This window comes from Tursiops truncatus, chromosome 2 (genome assembly GCF_011762595.2).
Source record: "Tursiops truncatus isolate mTurTru1 chromosome 2, mTurTru1.mat.Y, whole genome shotgun sequence".
Classification (NCBI taxonomy): domain Eukaryota; kingdom Metazoa; phylum Chordata; class Mammalia; order Artiodactyla; family Delphinidae; genus Tursiops; species Tursiops truncatus.
Window position 1 is genome coordinate 150,516,054 of NC_047035.1, and position 5,926 is coordinate 150,521,979.

A 5,926-nucleotide genomic window follows, 5' to 3' on the forward strand; every position below is an offset into this window, starting at 1 on the left:
AAATTTACCCCAAGGAAGACTGTATTCCCGACAGTCCTTTACCTCAATGTAAATTATTTTGCCTTATCTTTTCAGTATGACGACCAGCTGAGAAAGAGAGAAAGGAAATCAAAAGCCTTGAGGAGACTGGAGCTCAGGCTGAGTTGTAATGAACGAGGCATCAGACCTGATAAAATTGTCATACCCCTCCCAGCCTTGTGTCCTCATCTGTAAATTGAGGAGAATAAAAATACTTATACCCCACGATTGTAGGGAGGATTAAATTAGCTAGTACACCTGTGGCATCTATGACAATGACTGTCAGAAAATATGCCCTCATAAGTATCAAATACTCCCCACCCTCTCCTCCTTCCCAACTTCCCTTAATCCTACACCCACCCCCATTACCACCACCACCACTGCTTCTTCCTTCAAAGCATATTGCTAACTGTGTCTTGAGGACATTCTAGAGGTTTACATAAAAATCAGATGCAAGGCTCTTTCATGTACCTGTAGCAAAAGAAGAAATAGCTTAAGCTACTTTGGTTCTCCCAAACGTTTTTATGAGGTAAAGGCATCAAAAATATTATGTGAATTTTCACTTAATTTATGAAATTTTTCTCCCCTAAAATATCTGAACTAAAACATTTAGGAGTTCCTTATCTTCATTTTGAGTTTGATTTTTTTAAAGAGAAGGGAATATATGCTGTTAACTATTTCAAAACTCTTATGTTTTATATGGTTTTCCTTTAGAAATTTAATTCTCTCTATTTAAAGACTTATAGGTCACTTGCCTTAATTTTTTAAACATTATCAGGATGTGCGTAGTGACCACTCATCACAATTATCAGAGGGATGATTAAGCCCATCTCTAGTGAGTAGGGTTTTGCCTTTAAGTAATTCATGTGGATAATGCAGTCTCTGGATTTCCAGGGGATTTCTGAGTTGGTATCTCAGGACCTGTCATAATTTACATCTTCTGACGAATCCCTTGTTTATGGACTCAACAGCAAGACTTTGAAGAATGTCATTATTAAGCTTCCTATTTGAATTTTATATTTGTTAACACATTCAGAGTAAAGTACATAGTTTTTATTAAAGAAAAAAGTTCTTAATATATATATTTATATATTTAGCATTTATTGACTATATTCTATGCTCTTTGTGATAGAAGGGTCCCAGCTGATCCAACATTGACCTTTTCTCAAGAAACGTGATAAAAATATGCCTGTAAAATTAACATCGTGATAAGGTAGAAAATAATGAACAGCATTGAACAGGGACATGGAATTTTGGCAGAAGTACAGAGATGAATACATGTGTTACTTCTGCACTTCATGTTCAGAATAAAAAAACAAAAATCAACAAGTATTTTAGAGATAAAGGTACTAAGAGTATTATGAGTCCTAAAAGAAATGGAAAACACCGTAGTAGATACATGGCTAATCCAGGCCAAAAATATGTCTTACCTATTTTTTTAATGTGATGGGTTAATTATGAGAAATGAACATCAGTTTGATTATGTCTCTCACTGCTTTTTCAGATCTGACAAGTTGATGCTGAGGATATGCATAACATGAGCAAGTTTGCAGCTGCTTCTAATTTTCCTGGTAAAATAAAATATCCCCTAAGCCACGTCGGCTGGTGTAAGGGAAAAAGAATAATGTCTGAAATGCAATGCGCGTTCCTCCTACCTATCTCTACCCTCGGCATGTTGCCTTCACGTAGTCCCTACTACACATTATTGAAAAGCTGTTGTCATATGCACCCACAGAAATCACCCAAACAACAACAGCAACAAAACAAATACTTGACAGATGAGCTGCAGTTTCCCCTAGTGCCAGGCCATGTTACCATCATTGTAATTCCTATGTCCAGCACAGGACAGGTCATAAAGAAATAGTTGGTGTGGATTAGACTTGTTCAATGTCAGGCAGTGCTTAGGGGATAATTTCATTTTTAGTTATTTGGATCATGATTGTAATAAAGATTTCAGAAAGCTTTTTAAAATATTTGTTTTGGGGAGGGAAGGATGTAAGAACATTCAAGGGGGAATTGAGATAACTTTGGACTGATTCATGAAAGAAAATATCTGAGTATAAAGCATTGTTTGTTTTATAGCCACTTAAACAACGGTAAAGTGAAATGGCATTTTAATATGAGCAGTCAAACTTTATTAGAAGAGTTGGTGAATAATTACAGTTCAACAGCCAAACATTTATCTGTCTGTACCTTATGTGAATAAGTAAAATATTTTTAAAGCCAACAACAAACACAAATAATAAATTCCAACAGAAACTGCTTTTCTCTGATAACCACAAAAACACAGAAATAATAACATAAGTAATGGAAAACTTTAAAAGTCCTCAAAAGATAAAGGACAGACTGGCTCAACCAAGACTTGCTTTGATATGTGTAGGAATAAATCTGACCTATCTACTCTAATGGACCATTAAACTTTTATCAGATCATCGTCAGAATGCATGAGGATTAAAAATCATTTTAGCTGAATAATGTGTGCTAAAATGTATATCGTCTGTGTTAAGGTAGTAATCATCATTTGGCTGATATACTTCAAAGGACTGGTGGGCATTAGCCCATTTTGAACTTAAGCGCTAATGCTTTGACAGCACAAGGAGAATGTTTTTATCACTTTGATAATGCAGTATGAGAATATAAATGTGGGTCATCTCAGCTTCTTTGTGAGTAAGGCATTAGAATTGCGCCATTCACCATTTAATATATTTGTTGAGTTGTTGTCCAAACTCGCTAGATGAGTCTGATGCAATGATTCTGAGTGTTTTTTCTTGAATGTTCTTTATTGTTATATTTTTAGATCCTTTATTACAAGCGATATCCTTCCCTCCAATAACCTGTGTCCTTATACTGAATCTTCCTTTTGTTAAAATTTTAATCAGCCCTTTAATTCACACTGAAACGTGAAGGATACTTACATCATGGTGTCACAACTTCCTGGGGCATAGCTGAGGTAGAGGAATGCATTTGCAGTCTCACCTAGAGGACGTGGTAAAGATGAAGCACACTGGGGCTTTCTAGTGTCCCCACCCTCTCTTCCACCCCTTCCTGATTACCCTACTTATAATAAGAGTCTAGCTATACACTCACCTATAGAGTAAGCTTCCTATGCAGCGCCCTTTTTTTTTTTAACATCTTTATTGGAGTATAATTGCTTTACAATGGTGTGTTAGTTCCTGCTTTATAACAAAATAAATCAGCCATACATATACATATATCCCCATATCTCCTCCCTCTTGCGTCTCCCTCCCACACTCCCTATCCCACCCCTCTAGGTAGTCACAAAGCACTGAGCTGATCTCCCTGTGCTATGAAGCTGCTTCCCACTAGCTATCTATTTTACATTTGGTACTGTATATATGTCAATGCTACTCTCTCACTTCGTCCCAGTTTACCCTTCCCCCTCCCTGTGTCCTCAAGTCCATTCTGTACACCTGCGTCTTTATTCCTGTCTTGCCCCTACATTCTTCAGAGCCATTTTTTTTTTAGATTCCATATATATGTGTTAGCAAACAGTATTTGTTTTTCTCTTTCTGACTTACTTCACTCTGTATGACAGTCTCTAGGTCCATCCACCTCACTACAAATAACTCAATTTTGTTTCTTTTTATGGCTGAGTAATATTCCATTGTATATATGTGCCACATCTTCTTTATCCATGCAGCTCCCTTTTTTGAAAATAAGAAGCCATGGATATTCTTTTTGAAAGCCTTAATCTCTTATTTATCCCATGTGGATTTGGCCTTAGCAGGGAAAACACTTATGTATTCTTATGTTTTTGTTTATTATTATTACACTTCAGTCTTGTAATCTTTCTCCCTTTTGGAAACTGAAGAGAGACTTTATATGATGCTTTTGAAGAAAGGAGAAAACACCAATGCATATAAGATATGGGGGGGGGGTGTTAATATCTTTAAGAATAACTGTTAGGAACACAATACCCTTCATTTATCTCAGGTTTTCAATGAGAAAATAATTCTTTGGTTCATAAAGAAAGATTACCACTATGGAGCTTAGGGATAAACTGTGTTTAGGATGGGACTCTTCTCATATGAAATTATTTTATTTGACAGTTTTCCAGAAGCCCCAATTTTCCTTCCCTAAAAATGGACCACTTGAGGCTCAGCACAGTACTGTAGGATGTCCGTCTTAATGAGCATACCCACGGGGGTCCAACAAAATCATCTTTGACCCTGACCCTAAGTGAAAGAGTTATTGGATTGCTTTGTGCCCTTAACACATGGCTGAAAGAAGGGTTCTGGGGGCCTTTGAAAAAGTGTAGGGCAATAATGTGCAGGGGAAAAAAAAGAAAAATTCCAAAGTTACAGTGAGGCAACATGAGAGAAGTCAGCTCTTGGTTGAGGGGTTCTCAAAAAGAGGAATTGAGGCAGACTTAATGTCGGCTGTGTCTCTGAACCTGTTCTGCCTGCATCGTTACAGGAAAGGAAAATTAGGACAGAGCGCCACCCACATTCAGACAATCACTCGCTTTATAATAGCGATTGCATCTCATCCATCTTTAAGCATCGGCACTTGTCATAGCACATGACTCATGTCAGAGACACGATAAATATTTGTGGAGTGAATGAATTAATAGAAGAATATAATTTTAATTTTAGGATTTCCTGGCATTCCATAAAGACATTTTATATTCTTTTAATGTAAGCACTAACATCTCTAGATGGGCTAGATTTTTACAGTTCCATAAAAAATGTAGGAAAACAAAAGACTGGGAATTGAGAGTCAGAACCAGCTGTGACTATTTAGAGGGTGCTGAGGAATAGTTCACAGAAATCCTTATCAAGTGATTTTTTTCATTGGAAGAATAACCTCTGATGGGTAAGCCAAATAAAGGGAAGGACTAAAAATGACACCACATGTAGAGAGACTTAGAAATTCTAGGGAAAATCAGTCTTGAAGAGCAGGGCAAATATTAAAAAATGGTTTTGTTCTTTTTTTTTTTTTTTTTTTTTTTGTGGTACGCGGGCCTCTCACTGCTGTGGCCTCTCCCGTTGCGGAGCACAGGCTCCGGACGCGCAGGCTTAGCAGCCATGGCTCACGGGCTCAGCCGCTCCGCGGCATGTGGGATCTTCCCGGACTGGGGATCGAACCCACGTCCCCTGCATCGGCAGGCGGACTCTCAACCACTGCGCCACCAGGGAAGCCCTAAAAAATGGTTTTTGATATCCATAGTAGATCGATCCAATTTAAAAATCATCTTCGTGGATTTAACAACATCAACAACAGAACCCTCTGTTGTAGAATATGATTTAATGTTCTTTCAGATTCATGGTTGAATTTAATGTAACAGCACTGAGAACAACACACACCCAGAACAAACCAGCTGAAGTTCTCAAAAGGTTCGATTTGCTGTACTTATCACAGATTTCAATTAAGCATCTCACCATGAGAAAAGCAAATGCCAAAAGCATCGTTTGCCTAGTTTTCTGATCTTGAGCATTTTTTTAAACGCTTTGGGAAAATACACACCACACCATGGATGTGTTTTAAGATTTCTACTTGCCTGCAGTTCATTCATTCAACAAATATTTTTGAGAGCCCGGGATGTGGCAGACAATGTGTATAAAGATCGTTGGAAACACAGAATGTCTGAACTCAAAGGCTTCATGAGCGTGAGAGGTAGAGGGGGTGAAGGAGGAATAAAGATATAAACATTGGATATAAAATGTACGGTCAGGTTTCAACAAGTGCAATGGAGGTAAACGAAGTGGGGAGAGATGACAGCAATTGAAGGCAGAGGAGCCATTTTCTGTTTTCTAGAGGGAGGTAGTGTTCTCTACGGAGGTCAAGTTTCTGCCAACCCTGAAAGAAGAAAGGGTGTGAGCACTGAACACGTCCAGGGGGAGAGGATTCGAGGCAGAGGCCACTGCCAGGCAGAGGCTCTGAGACT